Source organism: Triticum dicoccoides, chromosome 5A (assembly GCF_002162155.2).
Source record: "Triticum dicoccoides isolate Atlit2015 ecotype Zavitan chromosome 5A, WEW_v2.0, whole genome shotgun sequence".
Taxonomy (NCBI): domain Eukaryota; kingdom Viridiplantae; phylum Streptophyta; class Magnoliopsida; order Poales; family Poaceae; genus Triticum; species Triticum dicoccoides.
Genome location: NC_041388.1, coordinates 651558276 through 651571735, shown reverse-complemented (window position 1 = coordinate 651571735; position 13460 = coordinate 651558276). Strand labels below are relative to the sequence as shown.

Genomic DNA, 13460 nt, shown 5'->3' with positions numbered 1-13460 from the left:
TGACATGCCCCGCTAGTAGTATGTTGAACTTCCCTGTGAACTAGGTTGACCTTCCGCCGACATTGCCCAAATGGGGCTTGCGATATACCATTGGAAAGCTATGGACACCAATATCATGACCCAACTTAAAATTTTGGCAAAATATAAGCGGTTTAAGAGCAGTTTTGAAAACCATTTTTTCTTCACACAAAAAACATGAATCATATTTTTGATCGCATTTCTAAACCATTTATCAGAATGAGGCATATAATATGGCGTTGAAAAGCTGCTACAAAACCGCTCCTTCCAGATGTTGAAAGTTTTCTCTAATTCCCTATGGTTAAAGAGTAATTTGAAAAAACATAAAATTTCGTAAACCGAACAACCGAGTTCATACTTTCGATGTCATTTGTAAACGACTAATCCAATTAAGGTATATGATATGGCGTTGGAAAGCTTATGAAAATGCACTACTTTTTCATGTTAAAAGGTTTTTCTAATTTTGAACGGATTAAAAGTAATTTAGAAAACGATACAAGTTCCACCAAGTTCGTATTTTCGAGCTAATTTTTGAACCGTGCGTCCGAATGCAGCAAATGATATGGCGTTGGAAAGCCTGAACAAATGCGAAACGTTTTTGTATGTATTGTTTCTCCCAATTCCATACGGTTTTAAGTTAGTTTTGAAATAGATAAAAACGTATTTCCCCGCAATTTCTACAAACTTTAACGGAAATGCGCAAATAATATACCGTTGAAAAGATACGAAAAATGCGAAACTTTTTCATGTTGATGATTTTCTCTGATTCCTAGCCGTTTTCAAGTAATTGCGAAAATGGCGAGATCATTCGTTCTGCCTTTATTGCAAAACTGATTCTTCGAAAATGCACCGCATGAAGAATCTGAACTTCTCGGCACGTGTACCTGAACTTCACTCTGTTTTTTCACATGCTTTTTTTGCTCGTAGCTCTTCATCCACTGCTCGTAGCTCTCCATCCACTCACCGGAATTGACTAAGTGATATACCAGTGGAAAGCTGCTATGAACACGCAACTTTCCCGTGTTGATCGTTTTTTCATACCCGCGACGATTTTTAAAAAAATTTCATCTCAAATTCATTCACTATAGTAGTTGAACTTCGTTCTGTTTTCACGTTGAACTTCTGTGACATATTTTTGTTTGTAATTTTCTCATCTATTCGTCAGTGTTACACAAATGATATTTCTTTTGTACAAATCACTCTCATAATAATTTTTTTAACTTTCTCTGACGAAGGACTTGAACTTATAACAACAAAAAATTTAGCCTTTGCTTTTTTATTATTATTTAATAAAAAATGCACACCGTGTAGTACATGAACATGTATCAGTTATCAACCTGAACTTCTCTCGGTTACGTGAAAATATTTGAGTTTTTATGAATTTTTAATCTAATTTTCTTAATCCTTTTTTATGAATTTTGGAGCGCTCTATTTTTAATAGTTGAACTTCTTGTTATTTTATTTTTGAAATTCTTGTTTCCATTCTTTAATAACGAGGAAAATCTGAGTTTTCTATAATCATCGAACTTCTCCATATTTTTAATATGGACTTCCTGGTTTTATTTATTAATTTTTTTTACAAAATTTTGAAGCGCTCTATTATTAAAAGTTGAACTTCTTATTAGTTAATTTTTGAAATTCTTGTTTAATTCTTTAATAAGGAGGAAAATCTGAGTTTTCTTTAATAACAAGAATTTTTGAACTTTCGAGGGAAGATCACTTGAACTTCTAGCAACAAATTTTAAACTTTGCCTTTTTTATTCTTTTTTTCTCATACGAAATGCACATCATGTAATACGTGAACTTCCGATAGTTATCAATTTGTACTTCTCTATGTTTTGGTTTAAAAAATGAGAAAATTCTTTTATTTTTTTTAGATTTTTCTTTTTTATTTGAACTTCTTCATTTTATTATTTAGTAACGATTAAACATCTAAGTTTTTTTTTACCTTCGAACTTTTTTTACTTTGAACTTCTTAGAAAAATATGGTTTTACATAAGCAAACAATTTTCAAGGATTTTAAAATTTGAACTTCTAATTTTTTTACCTTCTTAGTTATTTGAAATTGAACTTCCAGGGTTGTCAGATTTGAACTTCTACATTTTTTGACCTCTCTGTTATTTCAAAGTTTCTAGTTTTTTAATCCATTTTTTATAAACTTTTTTGGATTGCTCTGTTATTTTGAGTTGGCCTTCTCTCTTATCTTTTTAGAAATGAGGAAAAACTAACTTCTAAAATTTTTGGTTATTTTTTAGAAAAGAGAAAATTCCAATTTTTTAATGAGCATCGAACTGCTCTGCTATTTTAATTTGACCTTCTTGATTTTACTTTTTAGAAATAGGGAAAATTTATTTCTTTATGTAGACATCGAACTAATGTGTTATTTCTTTTACAAAAGGAAAATTGAATTACTTTTAAATTTATTTATTTCACATTGTAAATATTGTTTCCGGAGGTTTCAACCAAAAATATCTTGGCTTTTGCATTTAAACTGATCATATGAGCAAACACCGAAAAGAGCACACTCAACGTTTAGATTAACTTTTTCTCTCGTAGCTGTACATGAACCTTATTTCGTTTGCAGTTGACCTATTTGGGGAAACAAACAGAATGAAACATATGAAGCCTCTGTCAAATGAACATACAAAATAGTAATAAAAATCACACTTTTCTCCATAAACATTTTTTCTTAAACTTGGTCTATGCTACAGAGGGATTTCACACTACTAGATATCCCAATATAGTCGAGGGTTGAATCCCCGTCGGATATTGAAGTTCACCCTTAGCTAATACTATAGCTGACGGTAGACCGTCGACAATCTCCCGTAGGTGATGCTTGGTCGGCCATTACTAACATAGCCGACGATACTCTCGGTTATCAATTTCGCCAACGGTGCGAAGCCGACGGTGACTTGTCGGCCATGTCTTGGTCAAGAGCCGCCTCACCATTACTCGTCGACATTTATAGCCGACCGTTCACCGTCATTTATGCATTTCCTAACGGCTTTTCTCTCCCGTCGGCTTTGACAATGCCCGATAGTCCATCTGCCCCCGTCGGATATAGTTATAGTTGAGAGGGTGCCTATCACCATCGGAATTAATAATGGGTTACCGTGTGCATACACCGTCATACATCGTTATAGCCATGTGATCAACCAAGACCGTCAATTAGTATAATTACTGATAGTTTGATAATCACCGATTATCTAATTTAGTCATGCTCGACTTACAAGTACATATTACAAAACTTGCATTTCAAAATTATTTCACAAGGTGCAAATCTCACAATCACAAGATTGCTTCAGAATTGCTTGCATTCAACCCAAATGACAAAAGATGAATTATATTTTGCACAATCTCGTAATATATCACAAGCACAACAAGAGTTGCGTCCAAATCACATTTAACATCAATGATCCTTAAAAAATATATGAAATAGTAACTAGAACAGAATGTTCTTAACATTTTTCTAAAGATTAATGGTCCAAAAACATCAAACACCATCAACATCTTGGCTTGAGAACTTCACTCAGTTGTGTCACTCATATTATGCTGATCACCATAGATATTTCTCCCACAATTCTGGTTACCTCCAGCATTGTGTTACTCTCTACAAGTAATCGAACTAGCTGTGAGATACATGAAAACAGGGATCACAAGGTACGACCAATGCAAATAATCAGAAGGTGATGGCAACACAAGTCAGACAAGTATGCAAATGAAAATATATCATTGTAATAATGACAACAAATAGAAGTACGGCTGCCACTCAACTTTGATTTTGATAGAGATTTTCACACAGCCCAGAAGTTAGGAATACACCACAACACCAGCAGATTATAATATGAACGAGATGCACTTAAGTATTTAACAAGTGCAACTTCTCGAGGCAAAATAGGACATAGATGTCTTTAATTATATCAGATGTCTCCGAATCTGATATGAAACTGGGACAGGTAAAAATTACAAATGAAATTTGCGACATGGAAAGAAGAAAGTACAGTGATCTTTTTATATATATAATGACACATTATTTCAGGGGACGCATGAAACTAAAAAGAGATAACATTGCTTGTTTAAATGTGGATGTTCTCTTTTTGTTCTGAACTGCTGGTTTTACTTAGCAAATAATCTGCACTACATAGAGAAGAATGTTAAGGCATAAAAAGTGGCAACATATCTTAAGGAAACAAGAATCCTAAACAAATAACACACTGTTTAGTTACCACAATTAAGTAAATCTATTTAGAAAAGGGAATGCCAAGAAAAGCAAATGATGCATACCTGTGCACGTAATGATATCACATTTTGTAAGCCATCTTTTCTGGTCACTGGAACAAAAATAAAGTAATTGTCGTGTCATCGCCAGTATACAAGTTCAGGGTGAATACACACTGTTAACAATTGTATGTTCTTTCGCAAAAAACAAACAAACAAGTGTATGCCTCCCACCCTTCGCATCTCTTCGATCCTTGTGCTTTGTAATTTACCTCAGCAGCCAGAGGCTTGTCCTGACACAATATTGAACATACAAGAGTACACTGTTTCATGTTATTCTTAAGGAGTACTAAATAAATATGTAACGACTAAATTGAAGCACGCTATTCACGCAAAACAGCAGTGACAATCTCATGGTACTAGTCTTAAAGGTGTGTCTTAGTGCATGTCTGAAGTCAATTGCTTGATGATTTCAGTCATGGTTTTCATTGTTTGGACCATGACGTTGTGCAGTAGTAGAAAGGACCAAGACAATGGTATGTTACGTAACACCAAGACATCAAGCCGCATATTGAAAGGCTCGACATGGCGAATAAAATCCACAAATCCAAAGACAAAATGAAAGCAAACACCAAGCACTGCACTTATGATGTCCTTCACTGGGCATGCAGGAGTCGTGAACCGTAGATAGATCAATAACCTGAAGAATAGTTAAGTGGCACAACCATCAGTTAATCTCAGGCAATGGCACCCTTACATGTATGAATACTATAAGTGAATACTAATAATCTAGTAATTATTGTAAGGTTACAAGACTTGGAAAAGCTACTTTCTTCACAACTGTCTTAGTTCCACAAGGAATTGGAACATTTCCTCTTTGCATAAAGTATGAATTTTGGAATCATGGAACAGAAATCGATGCTTCATAGTCGAGATAACCAAAATGGATAATCTATAACAGGCAACGCAAGATTGCTTCAACACATCTACATTAGTTCTGCTGAAAAAAGAATAATCAAATAAACCATTATCAGGAAATTAGTGGAAGATGCAACCATTTTCTCACGAATTAATGCATCATGACATTGACACTTTAAAATGATCTACTACATCTGGTAATATTGTAGACCAAGTGTATCTCTTAGAAATTCACAAACTTGCATATACACGGAAGTATATTAGAGAGAACACACCCGTGATCTTGATGATATAGATATAGTACGATTGAGGGGATGCTTCAAACCTAAACTCTCCCATGATTCTGCAATGCAGTGCTCAAGACAGTATTCAAAATAGCAGATTTGTTTACTAAATTGGCAAGAGAAGTTATAGCTGATATACATCTACCTGTATCAAACGTGGATGGTATCAACTCGCTGCATTAAATGTAAGCAATTTAGTCGACCTGTTGTTGCTGTACATTGCAAAAGCAGGGGGGCGTTAAGCAGAGTGAGGGCGGCCAAGGTGGGGAATTGTGTCTGGCGCCGCTCTGCTGCAGCGACACAGAGTGCGTCTGTCAGCACCAGCGAGGTGTCGAGCAGGGGACGGAGCCGCCGCTGTTTCTATCTGCTAAAGGAAAATGAATGGGTCGTACATTCCTCATCAGCCTCCTGTGAGATCCTTGTAGCGTATGAGGCGCAGAGTCTCGACCTATACCTCCACGTTGTCGTAGTCGGAGATCTTGTTGATGTGAGACAATGTCCACCGCTGATTGGACCAATGGTCCGAGAGCTTGGCGGTGAAGAACCCACTCCGCGCAACGAGTATATTGCGGTGCACGCAGATCGTGAGGGAGAGGGCATCCATGGAGCTGAGAGTGAGACGCACGTCGGAGGAGTCGAGGATAGAGGGTAGTGGCGGCGCTCGGAGGCGGGATTCAGAGACTTGAATCAGGGTAGGTGGTGCAGGGATCTAGGAGAGGTGGTTCTAGAGCGGCTGGAGCAGAGAGCAGGAAGGCAACGAAGATAGGCGAGAGGAGCGGCGGTGCTGTCTCGAGGGGACGGCAGTTCGAGGCGGAGGCGGAGGCGGATCTGGGAGAGCTGGTGCCGCCGGGCCGGCCGGGAGGGTTGAGGCGGAGTTTTTTTTCTTCCTTTCATAGGAGAGGACGAGGTGGTGGGGAGTGACCGGACAAGGCGGAGGGTGCGGTTGGCCAAAAGGAAGAACCCGCGGGGCTCCTAAATTTTATTTTTATTTTTCGCGGGAAAATCTGGAATGCCCGCGCGCTTTGCTAACATTTTGACTTCCGCTTGGCGAACTCCCTTTTCTAGGGAAAAAAGTTCAAAACATTAATATGGATGAGTTATCCACTTTTTTTTCCTTTGTGCAAAATTAGTAGAAAAAGTAAATAATGCAACCCGGTGAGAAACATACCTCTTTTAAGGCTTATTTTTTCTTCTCTGAGAAAACTTCTGATGTATTCATTTTCAATCATGGCAGTATAACAACCACCAAACATAATAAAAACAACACCTAAATTCATAGACCACCTAGCAATGACTACGGGCACTGAAGCGAGCGGAAGACGCGCCGCCATCATCACCCCCCTCTCTCTCTGAAGCCAGGCAAGACTTGTTTGAAAAGTCGTTGTGCTAATACCCCAGAGGACAAACGCACCACAACACCAACCGCCAACATTGAAGAGCAGTGTTGATCGTAAGGATCCAATCTGAAGACACATGAACATATACAAACTACGACCAGATCCGAGCTAATCCACCAAAGACAGTTCCGCCGAAGACATACCTCCACACGCCCACCGACGATGCTAGATGCACAACCGAAGCGGGGGGCTAGGCGGGGAGAACTTTATTCAATCTTCAAAGAGCCATCACCGTCTCGTCTTTCTGAGTAGGACACAAACCCTAACAAAACTCGAAGAAACATATAAAAAAACATCTCGCCGGCAAGTGTCGGGATCCATCATGTCGCCATGGCCTCAAGGCCACCGGAGACGAGATGGACCGACGGCGGCATCGGCGGAAGGCAGAGAAACTCTAGATTTGTTTGGGGAGGAGGGGACTGCGTGAAGGACACCATCGAACATGGAGTATAATCGTTGTGAAAGTGGAACGGATCTTGGACTTCCGCTATTGTGGATCTGAAATTCTCACTTTTTAATGCTTATTATATACATATATTTTCTTTAATTCTCACACTAATTCAAAACATTAATATTAAAAATACATTAATTACCCCTATTAAATTCCATTAGTGCAGTAAGAATATATTCTTGTTCTACTAGCACCATTAATCTGGGTCAAGGTTGACTAGCTTTCATCATCAACTTGGTCAATATCTAGTCTTACAACCTAGTCGTGTAATGAGAGCGACCACAAATCATCATAGTTTCACACACATCTAGGGTTTCTCTGTCCCTCCCCTATCCCTTGGTGGCTAAGGAGATTCCACCGACGATACGCTTTGAAGCAGCTGGCCAGCAACCAGTACCACGAGCATCCGTGAGCCACCAGCCACTCCTCGGATACGACGGCAACACACTCCACTTCGTCAAGATGCCATGTGTCACCACAACGGCAACACACTCTCACGCCATGTACCACACGGTGAAACCTAAACATAAACATTGTGTATACAAGACTTCAATGAGCGTATCTTTCACTTCTCTGCTGGTCACAGAAAACAAGGGCTCGGGCTAGGGACGACGACTTCTCAACTCTCAATGGGCTCTACCTAATGATACTTTGCGAGTGCATATTTTCAAGCATGTCATTTTCAAAAACCATCATATTTGTATTGTTTCAAATATGATGGTGAAATTTAATACTCTCAATGGGCTCTATCTAGTAGTGTTAACCACGCAGTTAATGAAAAATAGTAATGCACTTATAGTAGCAGTGGTAGAACCTAATTATTGGAAATTTACTTGTACATAAATTATCTGCAATATAACCATCGGTCATTCCACATGTCTATTGTTGTCGTCTACTGAAACATATAACCGAGGGTGAAAATACACTGCCGGTTATTAGTATCACCCGTCGGCCATTTCTCCTCATAGCCGAGAGTTTTGATTCGACCTTCGGCTATTAAATTTCACCGTCGGGTATCACATGTAATCCCTGAGGGTATAGCCATTACCGTCGAATATCACAATGAACCGTCGGTCATTATGTTGGATATCCGAGGGTTGGATTTCCCCATCGGGAAATATAGTGCACCATCGGTTATTAGTAGCCATATATGTGAGTTGACAAAAAACCGTCGGCCACTACCACCACCGTCGGTTATTATAGTAAAGGCCGACGACCCGTCGGCTATTATATTTCACCGTTGGAAATGTGGGGATTTCTAGTAGTGTTTCAGGGGAGGGATTAGATGATTTGGTCGTTAGTACATAGGAAAGAGGAGTTTGACCACCGTGGTCTGCTGCTCGCGATGGAATCGGCCTCCTGGACGCTGCAGGGCTGGACTGAGCACCCTTTGCGCCGGAGGTTTGGGCGCTAGAGGTTGGGTGTCGGAGCCGGCGCCGGAGTTAGGGGCGGCGGCGGTGCCAGATGTTGGGCCAGGAGCAGCAGCCTAGGGAGGTTTGGGTAGGCAAGGGGACGCTGGAGGTTAGCGTGGGGTGGTAGGTGGGCGGGACGGAATTGCTGCCCCCGACAGCGGCGGCAGGCAACGGGCGGCGGATCTCCACGGCAAGAGGCCGGGCAGCGCGCAGGGATGACCCATGTCCAAAGAGCGGAGGTGGTGCGGAGTAGTCGAGTCCCCGGGGTGGTTGTAACACCCCGGATGTAATTTACCTTATATGGATTCCAACTCTTGTCGTTTCCGGCCCTAAGTTATTCTATTTCCTCGTTGTCGGGTTTTTGTCTCCGTGTGTTGTTGTCTTTGTCATGCATCTCATATCATGTCATCATGTGCATTGCATTTGCATACGTATTCGTCTCATGCATCCGAGCATTTTGCCCGTTGTCCGTTTTGCATTCCGGCACTCCTATGTCCTCCGGTGTTCCTTTCTACCTCTTTTGTGTGTGGGGGTTAAACGTTTTCGGATTGGACTGAGACTTGTCATGCGGCCTTGGTTTACTACCGGTAGACCGCCTGTCAAGTTTCGTGCCATTTGGACTTCGTTTGATACTCCAACGGTTAACCGAGGGACCGAAAAGGCCTCGGGTGTGTTGCAGCCCAACACCCCTCCAAAGTGGCCCAAAACCCACCTAAACCTCCTCCATCATCTAGATTGTTCGATCACGATCGCGTGGCCGCAAACCGCACCTTATTTGGAGCTTCCTAGCTCCCTCTACCTCTATAAATAGATCCCCTCCCGAAAATTGCAGATGAAACCACCCTAACCCTAAAATTTCGTCTCCTCCGCCGCCGGACGTGTCCGCTCCCGCCGGACACGCCCCGCGCCGCCGCGCCCAGCCAACCGGGGCCGCCACGTGGCATGCCGGCCACCTCCCGCGCCGTGGCCCGAAGGAGCTCCGCGGCCCGCGCCCGCTTCTTTCCTCCGCCCGGCGCCGCCTCCTCCGCCGCGCCGCCGCACGCCATCGACGACAGCCATGCCGCCGTCTCCTCTTGCCGTCGCCGGCCGCCGCCGTAGGCGCCGCTCCTCGCCGCGGCCGCACCACCGCGCCGTGCCTTGCCGCCGCTTCCCCGACACCGGCGAGCGGCGACCTCGCCGCCCCTCGTCTCCGGCCCCCTTCCCCAGCTCCGGCCGGCCCTCTCCTTGACGCCGACGACAACTCCGGCTGGCGAACCTCGTCATCCGTGCCAGATCTGGATCTCAGATCTAAAACACCCCGGTCGACTTTTCCCTCCGAACCCTAATCTTTTGGCATATTTAAACGCATCATAACTTCCTCATCGTAGCTCCGATTCGTGCGTGTAGCATATCAAAATGTTCGTCTCGACGAGTACATCATTTCATCTCACTGCATCATTTTCATTTGAGCTCATCTTGATGCCCGAAATGCTGTTGGAAGAGGGTTATGTGATGAATATTTCAGATCTATTTCAGCAAATGGCCTTTTGTCATTTTTGCCATGTTTAATGTGTGCATGCTATGATCCTGAGCTCTACATGTGTTCTGTAGAATGCCATGCCATCTTTACAAGGGTGTATGCCATGTATTTTTGTGATGTTTGTGGTGACTAGCACAAGCATGCAAAGTAGCCTACTCAATGATACTAATTTCAGGGACTTAGAATTTCACTAAGTCCTTGTCCTGATATTGTTTTTATGCCATATGTTCATGTTGTTTTCTAGTGATCCGTGCCTCTTTTGAGGATGATCAGCAAGGATGTTTTGTTAATATTGTTGTGCTCTATCCATCCATGTCTTTGTTTGCAATTATGGATCACCCTAGCTTGAGTCAATCGAGCTCTACTTTTGCTATAAAATGTTCCTGGCAGATTGTTAACATGTTTAGCGATTTTGCCGAGCTTGTTGTTGTTGATCCGTGCATGCTATGTTGTTGTTCTTGCCATGTCTAGCTTCTATACCATGTCTTCTTGATGGGTGTATGCTTAGTCTGTCATGCCATGCTTTGTAGTGAGTGCATCGAGCTCGTAAACATGCCTACTTGTTAATCTGTTTTGCATGCTCCAGTTTTTCACTAAGTCTGAATCTTTTTATGTTTTTGCTATGATCACATGCTTGCGATTGTATTTTCTAATCCCTTTTGGCCTATGGTCACTAAGGGACTTTTGTTATATGCTTAGAGTAGCTTCATGCCATGATATGTTCCTGTAACTTGTAGTTTTCATGCTCTAAATATTGCTTCCTGATGATAAATTCCTGATATGCTGTTAATTTCACCAAGTCTGAAACATGTTATCATTTGCACTTTTCCCATGCTTGTTTGAACCTGTTAATGGGTGAATTAGCCGTAGCTCAGTGTTCATCTTTTGTCAAGCTTCATGAGTGTGTCCCTGCCATGTATTTTGTTGTCATGTTTGAGTGCTGTAGCATATTTATCTTGATGCATTTAGAAGGCTAATTGCTGTTTATCGCAGTCCGGTGCCATATTTATTTTGCTTGCCATTTTCAAACCGTGCATCCGATTCCGGTGATCTTTATATCCATTTCGACCGAAATCAACTCACCTTTCCAGTGGAACTCTTGGTTTTCCAAGTTGAGGCCAGGTTCAATCATTCTTTTCTAAATCTTGCATATGCATCACATACCGCATCCCGCATATCATACCATATTTGCATCATGTTGCTTGAGCATTGCACGTGGTTCATTGTGTTCCTTTTGCTTGTTGTTCTTGTTTGGGTAGAGCCGGGACAAGAGTTCGTGAACGAGGAGCCCGTTGAGTTCGCTTACGAGGATGAAGGCAACTCTGAGTACTTTGCAGGCAAGATGACCATACCCTCGAAATCACTTCTATCTTTGCTTGCTAGATGCTCGCTCTTTTGCTATGCCTATGTTGTGATACCTACCACTTGCTTATCATGCCTCCCAAATTGCCATGTCAAACCTCTAACCCACCATGTCCTAGCAAACCGTTGTTTGGCTATGTTACCGCTTTGCTCAGCCCCTCTTATAGCGTTGCTAGTTGCAGGTGAAGATTGGAGATCGTTCCTTGTTGGAACATGTTTATTGTTGGGATATCACAATATTATCTTGTTTATCTTAATGCACCTATATACTTGGTAAAGGGTGGAAGGCTCGGCCTTTTTGCCTAGTGTTTTGTTCCACTCTTGCCTCCCTAGTTTCCGTCATATCGGTGTTATGTTCCAGGATTTTGCGTTCCTTACACGGTTGGGTTATAATGGGAACCCCTTGATAGTTCGCCTTGAATAAAGCTCCTCCAGCAATGCCCAACCTTGGTTTTACCATTTGCCACCTAGCCTATTTTTTCCTTGGGTTTCCGGAGCCCAAGGGTCATCTTTATTAAACCCCCCGGGCCAGTGCTCCTCTGAGTGTTGGTCCACCTTGTCAGCCGCCGGTGGCCACCAGGGGCAACTCTGGGCTGGCCTACCGGAAGTTTGGACAATCTGAGTGTGCCCTGAGAACGAGATATGTGCAGCTCCTATCGGGATTTGTCGGCACATTCGAGCGGTGTTGCTGGACTTGTTTTACCATTGTCGAGGATGTCTTGTAACCGGGATGCCGAGTCTGATCGAAATGTCTTGGGAGAAGGAATATCCTTCGTTGACCGTGAGAGCTTGTGATGGGCTAAGTTGGGACTCCCCTGCAGGGTTTTGAAATTTCGAAAGCCGTGCCCGCGGTTAGGGGCAGATGGGAATTTGTTAATGTCCGGCTATAGAAAACCTGAAATTTAACTTAATTAAAATGCACCAACCGCGTGTGTAACCGTGATGGTCTCTTCTCGGCGGAGTCCGGGAAGTGAACACAGTGTTGGAGTAATGCTTAACGTAGGTTGTTCTAGGATCACTTCTTGATCATAGTTGTTCGACCGTGCTTTTGCCTTCTCTTCTCGCTCTCATTTGCGTATGTTAGCCACCATATATGCTAGTCGCTTGCTGCAGCTCCACCTCATACCTTTACCTTACCTAAAAGCTTAAATAGTCTTGATCGCGAGGGTATGAGATTGCTGAGTCCCCGTGACTCACAGATTACTTCCAAACCAGATGCAGGGGCCGATGATACCGTTCCAGATGATATGACTGAGCTCAAGTGGGAGTTCGATGAAGACTCTCGTCGTTACTATGTTTCTTTCCCAGATGATCAGTAGTGGTGCCCAGTTGGGGCGATGGGGGACTTTGTCGCATTTGGGGGTTGATCTTTATTTTGGTTCCGTAGTCGGACCTTGAGTGTATTGGTTGAATGTAATGACTTATTTATGTATTTGTGTGACGTGGCGAGTGTAAGCCAACTATGTACCTTTCCCCTTTATTTATGAACATGGGTTGTTTGCGAAGATTACCTCACTTGCGACATTGCTTTCAATGCGGTTATGCGTCTACGTCATGCTTCAACACGTAGGAGATATAGCCGCATCGAGGGCGTGACAAGTTGGTATTCAGAGCCTTCCCCGACCTTAGGAGCCCCCTGCTTGATCGAATCCTTGGCATTGTTGAGTCTAGAAAAAATGATTTGAGTCATTTAGGAATTATATATCGGAGAGTTAGGAATTCTTTTTACTCCTCAGTCCCTTCGTCGCTCTGGTGAGGCATCCTAACGTAGAGTTTTGACTCTTCTCTTCTCAAATTTCACTAATTTTTTTAGGATCACGCGGGTATCTTGGAATCGTTCCGATGGTTTTGTGACGAGAACATTGTTCTTGGTGCCTCTTG

At 42.5% G+C, this 13460-nt stretch overlaps 1 long non-coding RNA gene across 2 annotated transcripts; it reads right to left on the bottom strand.

Annotated features, from left to right (window-relative positions):
• Nucleotides 1-3430: 3430 nt before the first annotated feature.
• LOC119298279 lies at nucleotides 3431-6339 on the bottom strand. 2 transcript variants are annotated; one of them, XR_005145833.1, is made up of 3 exons: nucleotides 5893-6339; nucleotides 4303-5802; nucleotides 3431-3628 (listed from the first exon to the last, which is right to left on the bottom strand). It is a non-coding gene; the product is annotated as an uncharacterized LOC119298279 (long non-coding RNA). The 2 variants fall into 2 exon arrangements; XR_005145832.1 differs by having other exon boundaries at nucleotides 3431-5802.
• Nucleotides 6340-13460: the final 7121 nt, after the last annotated feature.